At 47.8% G+C, this 20,473-nt stretch overlaps 1 pseudogene; it reads left to right on the forward strand.

The window, feature by feature from the left end:
• Positions 1-1,509: 1,509 nt before the first annotated feature.
• Positions 1,510-2,140, forward strand: LOC147964037 (uncharacterized; annotated as a pseudogene).
• Positions 2,141-20,473: the final 18,333 nt, after the last annotated feature.

The raw sequence follows: 20,473 nt of genomic DNA on the forward strand, positions 1-20,473 counted from the left end.
TTTCTAACAAAAAGTTCGAGCAGTGAATTGAAAAAGGGTCAAGCTTGCACCTGCTTGACGTTTTTTTCATTCTTCATTCTGAGGTGGATTCGAACTTGAGAAGTATCCCTTGATGCTACAAATAAACATTTCAAGTGTCCAGAATGTTATCGTAGTCGCTGATAGTTTGACGTGCTTATTATCTTTTGTTCGGTTTCAGGAATGCAAGACCAAGATCCGCAGAGGAGAACTTTGCCTACTTGAGATTTTTCTCTTCCTAAGGAAATTATTTCATTAAGGTTCGTTCTAGGAATTACACAAAATAGCCCTCTTCAACTTTGGAGCTCATTTGATCCCCTCTCGATCTCCTGTGCCTCCTCGGTGAGGTGACGGTCCCCCAAGCACTCCTCTTCCTTCCGGTGACGATGGTCGTCCATGTCCTGTCCCCGAGCTGAGCTCATCCCCGCCTCACAGCTCCTGTCCCCTCCAGTTGTCTTCCTCCTTGACCAAGGTTAGCCTCTGCCACAGTTCAAAAAAAAAAAAAAGTTAGCCTCTGCCTCCTCCTCTCTACCCGGATGAGATAAGCTTGCTGCTCCAGATCCAAGATTGATTGCTTACTGCACAATGTCACCTTGTTAGTGGCCAAGACAGGCCGACTGTTCCCTCTGCCATGTTTCCTTTTGAGCAAGTTAAGTTAGACATCACAGTACTTAGTAATGCTTGCTACTACTCCCTCCGTTCCAAATTACTCATCGTGGTTTTAGTTCAAATTTGAACTAAAACCACGACGAGTAATTTGGAACGGAGGGAGTAGTATATGACATGAACAAGCCTTGCATGGTGACGATAGCCCTTGATACATTTTGCTTCTTTCAATAACTTCTATGAGCAATGCCAGCCCTGATTGCCCTGTTACCTGCTTCTGTCTATATATGAATGTTACATCTGTGCTGATCTTGTCTGAAAACAATCACAATCTGATAGTTTCTGTAACCAGCTGTGTAAGAAACTTTTGGTGCAATTTAAGGGCAAGTTCAATCAATACTTGTACAGTCCATCTTGCAATTTAGAATGTGTCCATTACACACACGTGCGATTCAGGATGATATGTCTTCGTTCAAATATCCTAAGCCCAGGATAATGTACCTATCTACATAGTCTTACATTTAACGGGTTAGCTTGAGCAAATTTATCAGTCACAGCAGAAGGTAACAGTTTAGCTTCGAGTTCAAAGGATGATATCGAACTAGCAGTGGGTCTTGTGAGCTTCTGTTTAGACAGGCTAACTGTTACAGACTTTATCATGCTCTGTGTGTGTGTGTTCTTTATGGTGCTTTTGGTCTGGTTGCAGTAATGTCGTCGTATTTTATGTTTCAAAAGTTGACGTTGCCTTGCTATGATCAATCCATGCGGACGGAATAAATAGTCTATTAGTTCAGTTGTGATAATGATCTGGCGACTGGTGTCTGGTGGCACATAAACTTTAACTGACTGAGTTGGTGTATTCATATACAGATAGATGGGCTTGTGTGGATGCTGCTGGTGGTTTTTTTGCTTGTCACAAATTTGTTGGCATACTGAATGAAGACCGGTTTCTTGGTCCCAGGGGATGGAGCATGTCTGAAGTTTGAGAACATACAACTTTTGTACATGAACCTATAGTTGTTTTAGATGCGAATGTACAGTTTTTGTATGAATATTAATTCTTTTCTTTTGCAGGAGGAACGAATATTAATTCCTACTTAATTAATATCTGCATTCGTACATCACTATATCTCTTTTTGCCCGAATCTATTAGCAAATCTTGGACCTTTTTTATTTCTTTTACCAAAATCACTCCTTGTGCATTGCACGTGTATATACATACTAGTACACATAAACAAAGTCATCGAGGGCAGATCATGGGGCTCATGTACGCCACTCAGTTCTCGCGGGTGCCTTTTGATAGCGCTCGATGTTCTTATCATTTTCGTGAAGTTGGCGTCAGGCAGAGGGTCGGTGTCGGCTGTTGTTGGGGTTGAACTGATTTCAGTCCCAGCATTATTAGGTAAAAACTAATCATGTTCGAAAGCTGCCGCAAGAATGTTCGCGCTGACTTGAATGTGGCTTGTTGGTATTGTCGCTGTAAATTTGTTCTGGACACCCTATGAGGGTATCTTCCTGTATTACTTCTGACTCATATTGGGATTGATTGATCATGAACATGGTAAATTGCATGTATTTGCTAGAACTACACTGGAAAGATTTCATTGGCCAGGCAAAACAAAATATGCAATGTATTTTCTTCAATATTTCATCCTCAAGGAAATAAATGCATGCAGTTCCTTCACCCCAATACGAAGAGTATTGCTCACCCTCTCGCACTCGGCTGGATCCATGACGCAAAATCTGAGTCGTTTTTTTCTTCTTCTGAAATTGGGTAGGACATAATAATTGAACCTAAGCAATAATCAAAAGGATATGGATCCAATCTATAACTCAATCTAGCATCTTTCCTATTTTAATTACTCTCTTTACTACTGTACTTAGATAAATATTCCATATCAATATGCATACATATTGCTTAATCCTATATTCATGGACATAACAGTATATAGGAAGGTATAAGAATAAACATTTTCACTACTATATACTAGGTAGGTATAAGAATAAACATTTTCACTTCTTATTCTTTGGTCATGACCATGTTATAAAAAAGCATGCATTTGTTGGAGAACGCAGTAATTTTAAAAAAATTCCTACGCACACGCAAGATCCATCTAGGTGATGCATAACAATGAGAGGGGAGAGTAGACCGTAAGCGGAAGCGTTATGACAACGCGGTTGATGTAGTCGTACGTCTTCACGATCCGACCGATCCTAGCACCGAAAGTATGGCACCTCCGCGATCTGCACACATTCAGCTCGGTGACGTCTCATGAACTCTAGATCCAGCTGAGGTCGAGGGAGAGTTTCGTCAGCACGACGGCGTGATGACGGTGATGATGAAGTTACCGACGGAGGGCTTCGCCTGAGCACTAAACGATACGACCGAGGTGGAAATCTGTGGAGGGGGCACCGCACATGGCTAAACAATCAACTTGTGTGTCTATGGGGTGCCCCCTCCCCCGTATATAAAGGAGTGGAGGAGGGGAGGGCCGGCCCTCTCATGGCGCTCCCAAGGGGGGAGTCCTACTCCCGATGGGAGTAGGATTCCCCCTTCCCTAGTTGGAGTAGGAGAGGAAGGAAGGGGGAGAGAGAGGGAAGGAAAGGGGGGCGCGCCCTCCACCTTGGCCGCCTCCTCCTCTCTCCCACTAAGGCCCAATAAGGCCCATTGACTCGGGGGGGGGGGGGGGGTGTTCCGGTAAATGCCCAAACTCACCCGGAACCATTTCAATGTCCAAACATAGCCTTCCAATATATCGATCTTTATGTCTCGACCATTTCGAGACTCCTCGTCATGTCCGTGATCATATCCGAGACTCCGAACTACCTTCGGTACATCAAAACACATAAACTCATAATACCGATCGTCACCGAACATTAAGCGTGCGGACCCTACGGGTTCGAGAACTATGTAGACATGACCGAGACTCACTTTCGATCAATAACCAATAGCGGAACCTGGATGCTCATATTGCTTCCTACATATTCTACGAAGATCTTTATCGGTCAAACCGCATAACAACATACGTTGTTCCCTTTGTCATCGATATGTTACTTGCTCGAGAATCGATCGTCGGTATCTCAATACCTAGTTCAATCTCGTTACCGGCAAGTCTCTTTACTCATTCCGTAATGCAACATCCCATAACTAACTCATTAGTCACATTGCTTGCAAGGCTTATAGTGATGTGCATTACCGAGAGGGCCCAGAGATACCTCTCCCATACACGGAGTGACAAATCCTAATCTTGATCTATGCCAACTCAATAAACATCATCAGAGACACCTGTAGAGCATCTTTATAGTCACCCAGTTACATTGTGACGTTTGATAGCACACTAAGTGTTCCTTCGGTATTCGGGAGTTGCATAATCTCATAGTCATAGGAACATGTATAAGTTATGAAGAAAGCAATAGCAACAAACTAAACGATCATCGTGCTAAGCTAACGGATGGGTCAAGTCAATCACATCATTCTCTAATGATATGATCCCGTTTATCAAATGACAACTCATGTCTATGGCTAGGAAACTTAACCATCTTTGATTAACGAGCTAGTCAAGTAGAGGCATACTAGTGACACTCTGTTTGACTATGTATTCACACATGTACTAAGTTTCCGGTTAATACAATTCTAGCATGAATAATAAACATTTATCATGATATAAGGAAATATAAATAACAACTTTATTATTGCCTCTAGGGCATATTTCCTTCAGTCTCCCACTTGCACTAGAGTCAATAATCTCGATTACAGTGTAATGATTCTAACACCCATGGAGTCTTGGTGCTGATCATGTTTTGCTCGTGAGAGAGGCTTAGTCAATAGGTCTGCAACATTTAGATCCGTATGTATCTTGCAAATCTCTATGTCTCCCTCCTTGACTTGGTCACGGATGGAATTGAAGCGTCTCTTGATGTGCTTGGTTCTCTTGTAGAATCTGGATTCTTTTGCCAAGGCAATTGCACCAGTATTGTCACAAAAGATTTTCATTGGACCCGATGCACTAGGTATGACACCTAGATCGGATATGAACTCCTTCATCCAGACCCCTTCATTTGCTGCTTCCGAAGCAGCTATGTACTCTGCGTCACATGTAGATCCCGCCACGACGCTCTTCTTGGAACTGCACCAACTGACAGCTCCACCATTCAATAAAAATATGTATCCGGTTTGTGACTTAGAGTCATCCGGATCAGCATCAAAGCTTGCATCGACATAACCGTTTATGACGAGCTCTTTGTCACCTCCATAAACGAGAAACATATCCTTAGTACTTTTCAGGTATTTCAGGATGTTCTTGACCGCTGTCTAGTGATCCACTCCTGGATTACTTTGGTACCTCCCTGCTAAACTAATAGCAAGGCACACATCAGGTCTGGTGCTACCTCTTGAGCACTGCGTTAGTTTTCCCTTGAAGAGGAAAGGGTGATGCAGTAAAGTAGCGTAAGTATTTACCTCAGTTTTTGAGAACCAGGGTATCAATCCAGTAGGAGACTACACGCAAGTCGCCTCGTACCTACACAAACAAATAAGAACCTTGCAACCAACGCGATAAAGGGGTTGTTAATCCCTTCACGGCCACTTGTAAAAGTGAGATCTGACAGAGATAATAAATATTTTTGGTATTTTTATGATATATATGGAAAGTAATGATTGAAAAGTAAAAATAGATTGGAAACTTATATGATCGAAAATAGACCCCGGGGCCATAGGTTTCACTAGTGGCTTCTCTCAAGATAGCATAAGTATTATGATGGGTGAACAAATTACTGTCAAGAAATTGATAGAAAAATGCATAATTATGAGAATATCTAGGCATGATCATGTATATAGGCATCACATTCGCGACAAGTAGACCGAAACGATTCCACATCTACTACTATTACTCCACACATCGACTGCTATCCAGCATGCATCTAGAGTATTAAGTTCATAAGAACAGAGTAACACATTAAACAAGATGACATGATGTAGAGGGATAAACTCAAGCAATATGATATAAACCCCATCTTTTTATCCTCGATGGCAACAATACAATACGTGCCTTGCTGCCCCTGCTGTCACTGGAAAAGGACACCGCAAGATTGAACCCAAAGCTAAGCACTTCTCCCATTGCAAGAAAGATCAATCTAGTAGGCCAAACCAAACTGATAATTCGAAGAGACTTGCAAAGATAATTAAATCATACATATAAGAATTCAGAGAAGAACCAAATATTGTTCATAGATAATCTTGATCATAAACCCACAATTCATCGGATCTCGACAAACACACCGCAAAAAGAGTTACATCGAATAGATCTCCAAGAAGATCGAGGAGAACTTTGTATTGAGATCCAAAGAGAGAGAAGAAGCCATCTAGCTAATAACTATGGACCCGAAGGTCTGAGGTAAACTACTCACATATCATCGGAGAGGCTATGGTGTTGATGTAGAAGCCCTCCGTGATTGATTCCCCCTCCGGCGGAGCTCCGGAAAAGGCCCCAAGATGGGATCTCTTGGGTACAGAAGGTTGTGGCGGTGGAAATAGGGTTTCGTGGTGATCCTGGATGTTTTCGGGGTTTATGGGTATATATAGGAGGAAGAAGTAGGTTGGTGGAGCTACGAGGGGCCCACGAGGGTGGAGCGCGCGCCCCCTGCCTCGTGGCCGCCTTGTTTGTTTCTTGACGTCCACTCCAAGTCCCCTGGGTCACGTTTGTTCCAAAAATAACTCTCCCGAAGGTTTCATTCCGTTTGGATTCCGTTTGATATTCCTTTTCTGCGAAACACTGAAATAGGCAAAAAACAACAATTTGCACTAGGCCTTGGGTTAGTAGGTTAGTCCCAAAAATAATATAAAAGTGCTTAGTAAAGCCCATTAAACATCCAAAATAGATAATATAATAGCATGGAACAATCAAAAATTATAAATACGTTGGAGACGTATCAAGCATCCCCAAGCTTAATTCCTGCTCGTCCTCGAGTAGGTAAATGATAAAAACAGAATTTTTGATGTGGAATGCTACCTCTTGAGCACTATGTTGGTTTTCCCTTGAAGAGGAAAGGGTGATGCAGCAAAGTAGCGTAAGTATTTCCCTCAGTTTTTGAGAACCAAGGTATCAATCCAGTAGGTGACTACACGAAAGTCCCTCGTACCTGCACAAACAAATAAGAACCTCGCAACCAATGCGATAAAGGGGTTGTCAATCCCTTCACGGTCACTTACGAGAGTGAGATCTGATAGAGATAATAAGATAAATATTTTTGGTATTTTTGTTGTATAGATTGGAAAATAAAGATTGCAAAAATAAACGGCGATAGAAATAGCTTGTTGACGGCAGATTAATATAATGGAGAATAGACCCGGGAGCCATAGGTTTCACTAGTGGCTTCTCTCAAGATAGCATAAGTATTACGACGGGTGAACGAATTACTGTCGAGCAATTGATAGAAAAGTGCATAATTATGAGAATATCTAGGCATGATCATGTATATAGGCATCACGTCCGCGACAAGTAGACATAAACGATTCTGCATCTACTATTATTACTCCACAAATCGACCGCTATCCAGCATGCATCTAGAGTATTAAGTTCATAAGAACAGAGTAACGGATTAGGCAAGATGACATGATGTAGAGGGATAAACTCAAGCAATATGATATAAACCCCATCTTTTTATCCTCGATGGCAACAATACAATACGTGCCTTGCTGCCCCTGCTGTCACTGGGAAAGGACACCGCAAGATTGAACCCAAAGCTAAGCACTTCTCCCATTGCAAGAAAGATCAATCTAGTAGGCCAAACTAAACTGATAATTCGAAGAGACTTGCAAAGATAACCAATCATACATAAAAGATTTCAGAGAAGAATCAAATATTGTTCATAGATAAACTTGATCATAAACCCATGATACGTCTCCAACGTATCTACTTTTCCAAACACTTTTGCCCTTGTTTTGGACTCTAACTTGTATGATTTGAATGGAACTAACCTGGACTGACACTGTTTTCAGCAGAATTGCCATGATGTTGTTTTATGTGCAGAAAACAAGAGTTCTCAGAATGACCTGAAACTCCATGGAATATCTTACAATAAATAATAAAAAATCCTCGCGAAAGATGAAGACCAGGGGGCCCACACCCTTCTCACGAGGGTGGGGGGCGCGCCCCCCCTAGGGCGCGCCCCCTACCTCGTGGGCCCCCTGGAAGCCCCCAGACTCCAACTCCAACTCTATATAACTGCTTTCGGGGAGAAAAAAATAGGAGAGAAGTAATCATTGCGTTTTACGATACGGAGCCACCGCCAAGCCCTAAAACCTCTCGGGAGGGCTGATCTGGAGTTCGTTCGGGGCTCCGGAGAGGGGGATTCGTCGCCGTCGTCATCATCAACCATCCTCCATCACCAATTTCATGATGCTCACCGCCGTGCGTGAGTAATTCCATCGTAGGCTTGCTGGACGGTGATGGGTTGGATGAGATTCACCATGTAATCGAGTTAGTTTTGTTAGGGTTTGATCCCTAGTATCCACTATGTTCTGAGATTGATGTTGCTATGACTTTGCTATGCTTAATGCTTGTCACTAGGGCCCGAGTGCCATGATTTCAGATCTGAACCTATTAGGTTTTCATCAATATATGAGAGTTCTAGATCCTATCTTGCAAGTCTATAGTCACCTATTATGTGTTATGATCCGTTAACCCCGAAGTGACAATAATCGGGATACTTACCGGTGATGACCGTAGTTTGAGGAGTTCATGTATTCACTATGTGCTAATGCTTTGTTCCGGTTCTCTATTAAAAGGAGGCATTAATATCCCTTAGTTTCCATTAGGACCCCGCTGCCACGGGAGGGTAGGACAAAAGATGTCATGCAAGTTCTTTTCCATAAGCACGTATGACTATATTCGGAATACATGCCTACATTACATTGACGAATTGGAGCTAGTTCTATGTCACCCTATGTTATGGCTATTACATGATGAACCGCATCCGGCATAATTATCCATCATTGATCCAATGCCTACGAGCTTTCCATATACTGGTTTATGCGTATTTACTTTCCCATTGCTATTGTTACAATCACTACAAAATACCAAAAACATTACTTTGCGTTCATTACTCTTTTGTTACCGTTACCATCACTATCATATTACTTTGCTACTAAACACTTGGCTGCAGATACTAAGTTTCCAGGTGTGGTTGAATTGACAACTCAGCTGCTAATACTTGAGAATATTCTTTGGCTCCCCTTGCATCGAATCAATAAATTTGGGTTGAATACTCTACCCTCGAAAGCTTTTGCGATCCCCTATACTTATGGGTTATCAAGACTAATTTCTGGCACCATTGCCGGGGAGCATAGCTCTATTCTTTGAGTCACTTGGGATTTATATCTGCTGGACACTATTGAGAACTTGAGAGATCCAAAAACCAAGATCTATCCCTCAACTACGAGGGGAGGTAAGGAACTGCCATCTAGCTCTGCACTTGATTCACCTTCTGTTATGAATAAGCTTGCGACACCTACACCCGCTTCTGCTATTTGTTCTGATATGTCGCATGTTATTGATGATGCTACTTCTGCTATGCATGATACTTATGATGAAACTACCTCTATGCCTGATACTACTATGCCACTTAGTGATTTTCTCGAGGAACGACTTGCTAGGGCTAGAGAGATTGAAAATATTGAATCTGATTATGAAGATGAAATTGATGATGAAGAATCACTTGTTGTTCCTGAGGGTTATTTATTTGATCAAGATGCTTCTTTAGCTATTTTAGCCTGCAAAGATAGATATGAACTCAAAAGGTTATTAGCTAAATGGAATAAGCAATCTCCAAATGCTAGGATGAGACCTGACCCTGCTTTTGCTACTTCACCTATATGTGTTGCTGATAAGGATTATGAATTCTCTGTTGATCTTGATATAATTACTTTGGTTGAATCTGATCCTTTTCATGGTTATGAATCTGAAACTGTTGTAGCACATCTTACTAAATTAAATGATATAGCCACCCTGTTCACTAATGATGAGAGATCTCGCTACTTTTATATCCTTAAAATATTTCCGTTCTCATTAAAGGGTGATGCTAAGATATGGTTTAATTCTCTTGATCCTGGTTGTGTGCGTAGTCCCTAGGATATGATTTACTACTTCTTTGCTAAATATTTCCCTGCGCATAAGAAACAAGCTGCTTTAAAGGAAATATACAACTTTGTGCAAATTAAAGAAGAGAGTCTCCCACAAGCTTGGGGGAGGCTTCTCAAGTTACTTAATGCTTTTCCTGATCATCCTCTTAAGAAAAATGAAATACTTGATATCTTTTATAATGGACTAACCGATGCTTCCAGAGATTACCTGGATAGTTGTGCTGGTTCTCTTTTCAGGGAAAGAACACCGGATGAAGCTGAAATCTTATTGAATAATATGTTGACAAATGAAAATATTGGGCACCGCTTGAGCCAGCTCCTGCTCCAATTAATGATCCTATTCCTAAACCCACTCCAAAGAAGAGAGGTGTTCTATTTCTCAGTCCTGAAGATATGCAAGAGGCAAAGAAATCTATGAAAGAAAAAGGTATTAAAGCTAAAGATGTTAAGAATTTACCTCCTATTGAAGAAATACATGGTCTTAATTTACCGCCTGATGAAGAAATATATGATCTTAATCCTTTATTTATTGGAGAACCTCCAGACCTCGATAACCCGACATAGGTAGTAAAGGTAAATTCTCTATAGATATGATAAAGCTGAAATCCCTCCTACTAAAATTGCTAGTCAATGCTTGGATGAGTTTGATAATTTTATGTTTAAGCAAGAAGACTTCAATGCTTATTTTGGTAGACAATTAAAACAAGATGCTGATATGATTAAATACTTAGGTGATTATATGGCTAATATTAGAGGTGAACTTAAACTTGTTAGCAAACATGCTTCTGTGGTTACCACTCAAGTAGAACAAGTACTTAAAGCTCAAAAAGAATTGCTCAATGAGATGAATAGTAAGAAAAATGATTATGCTGTTAAAGTGGCTACTAGAACTGGTAGAATGACTCAGGAACCTTTGTATCCTGAAGGCCACCCTAAGAGAATTGAGCAAGATTCTCAGAGAAATAAAATTGATGCACCTAGTTCTTCTAAAAAGAAGAAAAAGAAAAATTATAGAACTGTGCAAACTTCTAGTGAACCTATTGCTGAACCACCTGATAATCCAAATGATATCTCTATGTCTGATGCTGAAACACAATCTGGTAATGAACATGAACCTAATGAAAATGTTAATGATGATCACTACAAAAAAAGACACATCCGTGACATTTTGGGCCGAACAAATTTTTTTCCTGTCATACATATGACACTTCTATGACGATAATTGTGACAAAACCCGGTATCATCATAGATGTCGTGGGCTCCTACTTCTATGACAAAAAATCATGACAGAAAATGGGCTTTTCGTCCTGGGTGGGCCGGAGATGCAGCTACATGACATTCTTTGGGCCGTCCATGATGGAAAAAACCGTGGTAGAAGCGAGGGCGAGGAAAATTTCGGGGAGTTCCCGGCTACGGTGGGAGGTCGGGGGCCGAGCGATGCGCGTTTCTCTCGTACACGTACACGCGTGTGTGCGAGGCGTTGGCTCTAACTGAACCCAAGTGAGGCGTTGGGCTCTAACTAAACCCGAGCGATTGCACTGCAGGCTATGCGTTACTGAACCCGAGCGATCGATCGATGGTTTTTAACTGAACCCGATCGAGCGATTCCTTCGCTACTGCTGCTAACTGAAGCCGGTCGATGCTGCCTCTTGATGAACAGTGAGCGTTACGGGGGGGGGGGGGGGGGGGAGGGTTGGATGAACAGTTTCCGGTGGGGGTGGATGAACAGGACCCCGTGGTGTTGCCTCTGGATGAACAGGACCCCGATCGATCGAGCCGGTTGGGGCTGGATGAACAGGACCCCGTGGAGGGCTGGATGAACAGGACCACCCCGTGGAGGGTTGGATGAACAGTAGACGGTGGAGGGCAGGATGAACAGTAGCCCGTGGAGGGGTGGTTGAACAGGAGCCCGTGGAGAGGGCTGGTTGAACAGTAGTAGGTGGAGTAGCGCGCGGTGGAGGCTGGATGAACAGGAGCCCGTGGATGAACAGTCGCAGATGGAGGCTGGAGGAGGTCGACGGTGGATGAACAGTAGCTCGTGGAGGCTGGAGGGGGTCGACGGTGGAGATGAACAGTATCCCGTGGAGTCCCGTTTTGCGGTACGCCACACCCCTCCCGATGAATAGGACCCCCATTTCGACCGTAGCGCTCCAACACAAGTCCGTTTCGTCCGTTTTGCGGTACGCCACACCCCTCCCGATCAACAAGACCCCCATTTCGACCGTAGGAGGTCCGTTTCCTCCATTTTTCGGTACGCCAGACCCCTCCCGATCAACAGGACCCCGTTCCGAACGTAGGAGGTATGTTTCCTCCCTTGTGCGGTACGCCAGGCCTCGTTTCCATCACCTGTTCCGTCCAAGCCCTCCCAATGAACACGACCACGCATTTCGTTTCGACCCAGCCGGTTGGCTCCCATGCGTTCCGTTGCCTCCCCATGAACACGACGCATTTCGTTGCCTCCCCATGAACACGACGATGATGATGTTTCTCCGTTCCGACACAGCAATGTACACGAGCCCTGGCCATACGTATGCGCGAGTAGGCGTTCGAGACCCCACCCGTATGTACACACACGTGGCCGTATTTTCTTTCTTGCACCCTGGCCGCTGTATGTACGTGTACATGCTACGTGCGCACCTCTACTACGACACGTGCGCCCCTCTACATCGACCAGTATGTACGTACACGTTTGCGACCAGAATGACAACGCTACGTACGCTTCGACCAGGTGGGTCCCAACTGTCAGGCACTTCCTTACCTGTGAAGATGTAGCTGGTGGGTCCCAGTAGTCAGGGGGCGAATCATTTTTTTGCCCGGACGCACTTCCTTGCGTGCGAAGATGTAGCTGGTGGGTCCCAGCAGTCAGGGGGAAATGTTTTTTTTCGCGAAATACAGTGGCCCGTCCGGTGGGTCCCAGCTGTCAGGTGGAGGAATCATTATTTTCCGTGTAATAAGGAGGCACTTCCTTGCTGCGGCCGTGGACCCAGCTGTCAGCCTCTCCACATACAGTCCACGTCCGATGGAAGTCGTTCCTTGACCACATTGACCACGCCACGCCGAGAGCACCAGGGCGGTGGACAACGGCGATTCCTAGGAAGGGGACGACACAGAGGCAGGGAATACTTGATAGTTGTTTCCCACGCGGAGGGGAGTACGACTGTACGAGGGTTTACTGGTTCGTCTGCCATCTCCGGAGAATAACAGCAGGTGTGGGTGAGTAGAGGGATGGCTAGGCCAGCGATGGGAGTATGGTCGGGCGGTGAGGCCTGCGCGGCAGCACAGCCGGCCGCGAGGAGGAGGGAGCAGGCAGTCCCGCCGGCGCTTGTTTGAGCGGCTGGAGCAGGAAGAGCAGAGATTGAAGAAGCATGACGGCCGTTGGATGGACATCCAATAGTCAGTTCTTGTGCGTCAACCTTTTTTTAGGAAAGCCTTAAATCTGTGGAAAACAGCATACAGCCCATCTACCATTATTTCTAATAATTTACAGCCCACTTGCTAATTCTTAAAGTTTTTTTGGAGCCCATATTCTTTTTGTTAGCATTACAGCCCATATTGTGGAAATGGTTAAAAAATTATATGAAATTTTGCATATTTCGGTGCGGTCCGAACTGTTTTTAATCCCGAAATTTCGACTCACATTCAAACTGATTTTAAAAATATATGTATATCTATATAAAATCCAACAAATTCTCCACGCATGAAAATTAATGTAATTTAAAATCTTGAAATAAAAAAAAGATATTTGAAACTAATTGTCGGTTTGATGTGTTTTAAAAATGTACAGCCCATTTCTCATTACTGATGGGCCATTTTCTCGGCCATCCGAATGAAAGCTCTCCTCGTCTTGAAAGATTTGTAGCCCAACAGGCCTGACAAAGCGACTTACTTGGCAAATCACAAAAAAAACTGTGCTGTGGCCGTGGACCCAGCTGTCAGCCTCTCCACGTACAGTACTCTTTCGATGGAAGTCCTTCCTTGACCACGTTGACCACGCCGCGTGGAGAGCACCACGGCGGTGGACGACGGCGAGGCCTAGGAAGGGGACGATGCGACAGTGGAAGCCCGCACGGAGAGGACTATGAGGGTTCACTGGTTTGGCTGCGGTGTGAGGCTGCCGTCGCCGCAGGGCCTGGCCAGCGGTGGGAATAGTAGGGGGCGGTGAGGCCTCTGCGGCAGCATAGCCGGCCACGGGAGGCAGGAGCATGCGGCACGACCGGCGCTGCTTTGGACGGCTGGAGCAAGAAGACCAGAGGTTGAAGAAGCACTACGGCCGTTGGATGGACATCGTACGGTCACTGGAGCTAGAATCGTTCATATTGACTATGTTGACAAAGCCCTTCGTCCCCGCCAACTTAGTAGGCCCACAAGTCAGCCTCCCAGCAAGGTGGGTCCCAGCAAGGAGGCACTTCCGGTGGGTCCGAGCTAACAGCGGGGGGGGGGGGGGGGGCATTTTTTTGCGAAATACGGTGGCCCGTCCGGTGGGTCCCAGCAGTCAGGGGGAAACGATTTTTTTCGCAAAATACTGGTGGCCCGTCTGGTGGGTCCCTACTGTCGGGTGGAGGAATCATTATTTTCCGCGTAATAAGGAGGCACTTCCTTGCTGCCGCCGTGGACCCAGCTGTCAGCCTCTCGACGTACAGTCCACGTCCGATGGAAGACGTTCCTTCCATGTTGACCACGCCGCGCCGAGAGCACCAGGGCGGTGGACGACGGTGAGGCCTAGAAAGGGGACGACGCGGAGCCGGTGAAGACGCGGTAGTGGATGCCCACGCGGAGAGGAGTATGAGGGTTCACTCGTTCAGCTGCGGTGTGAGGCTGCCATCGCCGCAGGGCCTGGCCAGCGGTGGGAATAGTAGGGGGCGGTGAGGCCTCCAGGGCAGCACAGCCGACCACGGGAGGCAGGAGCAGGCGGCACGACCGGTGCTGCTTTGGGTGGCTGGAGCAAGAAGACCAGAGGTTGAGGAAGCACTACGGCCGTTGGATGGACATCGTACGGTCACTTCAGCTAGAATCGTTTATATTGACTAAGTTGACAAAGCCCTTGGTACGTCAACTTAGTAGGCCCACAGGTCAGCTTCCGAAACGGTGCGCCCCAGATGTCAGGGGGAGGATTCATTTTTGGGCGGGTGAAGCTAGAATATCCGAGATTGAAGAAGAAGCACGACATCCCTTGGATGGACATCCAACGGCCACTGCTGCTAGAACCATGTTTTGACTATAAGTTGACAAAGCCTTGCATACACGTCAACTCTGTTTTTTTAGGGGACGCGTCAACTTAGTAAGGCCAGAAGTGTGTGGCAGAGAACTTATAGCCCATTTGAGATTTGTAAGAATGTGTAGCCCATTTTTGAATTCTAATGAAATTTACTACAACCCATTTACAGTTTGTTAAAAGTACATCCCATTTCAACCAACCGTTCAAAACAGAATTCAATAAAATTTCCCACATTTTGATGGGATCTGAAATATTTTTATCCCGAAATTTCTAGTCAGATTAAATACAATTTCAATATAAATTTATATTATGTAAAAATCCAACGAAACATTGCACTCGCAACAATTAATGAAATTAAAATTTTCAATATCCAAAAATAATATTTTATAAAGTAATCACGTGTTTGGTGCATTTTTTATAGTTACTGCCCAGTTTTTATAATTACATCCCATTTATTATTTCTTAATGCCCATTTTCTTGTTAAGCCTAATGCATCCCTCCTAGGAAAGTTTTTCAGCCCAGCGGGGCGGAGAATAACAACTTGACCTTGCCTAGGTATTCCTAAAAAAAGTATAGCTGGGATAGCCATTTTGTCGGTGGGAGCGACACCTATGGGATCACAAGAATCCCTACTACGGTTGCGAGGCGCGGGGTCGTGAGAAGAGCGGATCAAACAGATAGCACACGGTTCGTTTATCCAGGTTCGGGCCGCGAGGATGCGTAAAACCCTACTCCTTTGGTGGATTGTATATCTGTGTTCTTGAGCTAGCTATGGGGCGTGAGGTGCTCCAAAAAGCCGAATCCTCCTCCTGGTCGCCTCGGGCCTCCTTTTATAGGAAAGGGGCTGCCACAGTGGCACACAGGAGGTGGAAAGGGTACAGTGATGTGAGGTTATCCCTTGCATTACATGACAAGGCGCATTTAATGCGTCTTGCCCAGGTGTCCTTGCTTTATCTGGGACGGGGGAGAGCCCTGTCTCGTCCGTCGCCGCTCCCTCTCGTGTCGACACGCGCCCTGGCCAGCGGCGCCCGCGGTGCCATGTAGGCAGGCAGGCAGCTGAGGTGGCGTAGTGGTGGGTCTCCATGAAGATCCGCATGCCGCCACGCAGGTGCCTGCCCAGCTGATTGGGTCGGCAGCTGCATGCGAACGGTGGTGGAGGTTTAACTGGCGTGGGCCTAATGGTGGCCCTACGGGTGTTCTTGGTAAGGGCCTTGTCGGGGCCCCGACAAGGGTCTTGCCGTGGCACCTGCTGTCATCCCCGGCAAGGCTCTTGCCAGGGGCCTTGTGGTCCTCCTTGGCTGGGATCCCGCCAAGTATCATCATCTTCTAAATGGTGTATCTGATCTTGAATGCCTTCACAAAGATCTGCATGCCACCACGGGGACGTCTCCCGAATCCTTGCCCCATGGGGGCAGTGGACTCAAGGGTGACTCACTCCGTAGGTGTGGGGCGAGCTGCCACGGCAAGGGTCTTGCTGGGTTTGCTAAAACCGCCTTCCGGCAAGGATCTTGCCGGGGGGGGGGGGTCCGCTTCGTCCCCTTTGCTCTTTGTGGTCTTGGTCTTGGTGTCGTTCTGCTTCTCCTGAGCTTCGGCCTTACCTTGGCTCACCTCCCTTGCCTTGCTCAGTGTGGTGGTGCCCGTGGCTTAGACTGCCCGTGCACAATTATAGGGGTACAAAAAGTGTACCCCTCTTTTTGTACACCGACAGGAGCCCCCGGGCCTGGGCCACACGTAAGCGCAATCGCGTCGTTGGGCTAGGCCCAAAAACGGTGCGCGGGCAGGCGGGACGGTTTTTACCGCGGTAAGTCTCTTCGCGCGCTGTGCTTCCCATGCTTCCCGCGCGTGGCGCGGCGTGGGGAGGCGTGTGTAATGTGGGCGGCATGCGTGGGGCTGAGCTCTGCATGCATGCATCACGTCGTAGTAAAGGGGCGGTTCGCGCCTTCCCCATAAACGGAGGGAGGCGTGGAGGCGTGGCCCATTTACTGAATGGGGCCGAGGCGTGGTCTTCAAGGCGTCCACTCCCCACGATCACGGGGTGGGGAGAGGTCGCCTCACCCGTTGCCTCGGTCCTGCATGCCTGCCACGTGGCTCTCATGTGCTTGGGGTGGCGAACGGTGGAGGTGGGAAACCGGGCCGCCGCGGGCTGGGGCGGCGGGTCGGTCCCAGTTCCCTGCGCCTTCCGCGTCTTGATTGGATGAGCGGGGCGGCCGAGCCCCCACCCCGTTCCTTTATAAAGAGCGGGAGGGGGGGATGGCGTCCCGCATTCCTTCATCTCCTCCTTCTTTCAGCTTCTGCTCCCCCCTTCCATCCGCCATGGAGAGAGGGAATCCTGGTCCTTCAACGGTGGCGGCGAGGGTCGCGCTCGACAACGCATCCCTCCTTCTCCCACACCCGCGGTGGCAGAGCCAGCCGCGAGGGGAAGGGGGAGGGGGTGAGGCCGTGGGCGAGGCCGAGGCGCTCGGGGAAGAGTTGGACAGGGCGGCGCGCCGGCCTCGCCTCCGCCAGCAGTTCCTCCCCCCATGGAGGGCCACGTTGGAGATGACCCTTGAGAATTCTTCGTCAGGCTGCGCCGGCCGCCTCGCCGTCGCCTTCGTCTCCCGACTCCATTCACGCGGGAGATGGAGCTGGATCCGCCGGAGTCGTTGTGGCTGCACATGAGGGGCTGTGGGATCAGCGGCACGCGGGTTCACGTCGACTTCCCAGCCCCTCACGTGATGTATCTTCGTCGAGGATGGAAGACGTTCGCTCATATCGACCGCTTGACGGAGGGACTCACTCTCCATTTCAAGCTGATGGAGGGTGGCCTTCTCTCCATCAAGGTCTTCGGGTGCTTTGGGACCCGTGCAAGGTGCTGCATGGAGAGCTCTTCTGATAGCGAAGACTCCTCCTCGGGAAAGAGTGACGAGGAGGACAGCGGCAGCGACGACGAGGGTAGTAGGCGGCAGGATGACGGGTCCGACTAGGTGTCGGGCACCGCTCCATGCGGCACCGGCGACCCCATCATCCGTGTCGCCGTCTCCCTGAACTTCTCGGGGTCGTCTCCTTGGGCGGCTGGCGTTGGGACGCTGTGGAAGAGGAAGAGGGCGGGCGGCAAGGCCATCAAATCAGAGTACGCGGGCACCGACGCCTTCGACGCGTGCTGACGTCCTGCCGCCTCATCTTCGAGCTCTGCTTCCGGCGCTGCCATCACCATCCAGCCTTCGGACGGCCACCGAGATGTTCTCTTGGTGTCTTCTGCCACCCGTAGCTCGCCTAGGCGCCCCTTTTGCCCTTTTCGCCTCCTTGACCTGCCTCCTGAGGTGAGGGACAAGAAAGGGATTACGGGCACCTTATCTCTTTTTAGTTTGTAAGCCTTCGGGCCTTAGCTGAATTTAAAACTTGTAATCCCATCATTCATGTTTTTCATTCCCTATGGACTGTACCTGAGTGGAATGTTTTTAATGAAAAAGGGATGCTTGCCGAGTCATTTGTTTGTGGGTAGAACCCGCAACAAGGAGTAAATCCTTGATATCTTTAAGATAAACATTTCCTTGCCCGGCAACAGGCCTTGCAGTCTCCCCACTTCGCTCGACCTTTCTCACACCTTTGGCGGAGGCAGGGATGAGGTGGGTTCAGGCTCCTTGTTTCATCCTCTCGCTGCCGCGACTACGACCAAACCTGGCCCCAGGAACGAGCCCTAGGGCCTAGAGTTAGGGGAGCACGATAGCTTTTAGGAAAAAACGAGGTTTCACATACCTCAGTCCATAAGGGAATGCATGATAAGGGATGAAGAACTTATCTGAAGCTGTAGCCCCCGGCAACTCTGGTTTGCCATGGGTGAATCTTTGCTCTTGCAGCCCCCGGCAATACTGGCTTGCCGGGGTCTAGATGCTGGTCTGTCCCTCTTCTCTTTTTCGTCCTCAAGTGATCCGGCAAGGATACCTGTGAGTCCTGCGAACCAAAGAAGACGAAAGAACGGAAAAGAGACGCACACTCGACCTCTAAGCTAGGGGTTAGTCGCCGCTAAGCACTATCAACACTAACCAAGGACGAGACTCGACCTAGCATGCATGCTATAACTTAGGGCGCCAGCGCTTCATTTATTTATGCTCAGGGTCTGCACCTGGCTTTGTACAAAGGGTTACATGCATCATCGGCAATGCTTGTACAAAAGGTGGCTTGCCGGGGGGCCCGGCAAGCCGCGCCTCACGGGTAAAACTTGCGAAGATGCTCAATGTTCCAGGAGTTACTCACCGGAACGACATCTTCGGTCTCCAGGCGGACCGCGCCGGGCCTGGTTACTCGTATTACCCGATAAGGGCCTTCCCACTTTGGCGTCAACTTGTTGGAATTCTTGGCCGATTGAACGCGCCGAAGGACAAGGTCGCCTTCCTCAAGGCTTCGGGCATGAACCTTGCGGCTATGGTAGCGGCGCAAGGCTTGCTGGTAGCGTGCTGCTCTCACAGCCGCCCGAAGACGATCTTCCTCAAGGAGCATTGCGTCATCTTGCCGCAGTTGCTCTTGCTCAAGCTCATCATAAGCGAGCACTCGAGGTGACCCGTATATGAGTTCAGTGGGGAGAACTGCTTCTGCCCCGTATACTAGGGCAAAGGGTGTCTGGCCGGTGGCTCGATTTGGCGTCGTCCTGATCGACCAAAGAACCGTCGGCAACTCATCAATCCAGCACCTTCCACTCTTATGCAGCCTGTCAAAGGTCTTGGTCCTTAAGCCTCGCAGTACTTCAGCGTTTGCCCTCTCAGCTTGACCATTGCTTCGTGGGTGAGCAACGGAAGCGAAACAGACTTTGCTACCAAGGTCTTGGATATATTGCATGAAGGTGCGGCTTGTGAACTGTGTGCCGTTGTCGGTGATGACCCTATTGGGTACACCAAAATGGCACACTAGTCCCTTGAAGAACTTGACGGCTGACTGAGCTGTGACCTTCCTCACTGCCTCCACCTCCGGCCACTTTGTGAACTTGTCGATTGCAACGTACAAGTACTCAAAGCCCCCGACAGCGCGGGGAAAGGGCCCAGTATGTTGAGCCCCCAGACTGAGAAGGGCTAGGAGAGAGGAATGGTTTGAAGGGCTTGAGCTGGCTGATGAAGCTTCTTTGAATGGAACTGACACGCTTCACACCTGGTGACTAGTGTCGTCGCATCCTGGAGGGCGGTGGGCCAGAAGAAGCCTTGCCGGCAAGGGCCCTTGACCCGATGTAGGATCCACATATGCCTTCGTGTATCTCCGCCAACAGCTCCAGTCCTTCCTCCCGAGGGATACACTTCAATTTCACACCGTTCGGCCTCTTTCTGTACAGGACGTCATCGACGAACTGGTACATGTTAGAGCGACGGGCTACTTTTTACGCTTCTTCCTGCTCTTCAGGAAGTCCCCCTGTTTGGAGGAATCGGACGGTATGCTGTGCCCACGCTGGAGCCTGGGGCTCGACGGCGAGGACTAAAGGCATCTCCTCCGCTATAGGAGTGGCTATCTCGACGACAAGAGCTTGATGCTCC

Source organism: Triticum urartu, chromosome 6A (genome assembly GCF_056163025.1).
Source record: "Triticum urartu cultivar PI428250 chromosome 6A, HENAU_Tu73, whole genome shotgun sequence".
NCBI lineage: Eukaryota > Viridiplantae > Streptophyta > Magnoliopsida > Poales > Poaceae > Triticum > Triticum urartu.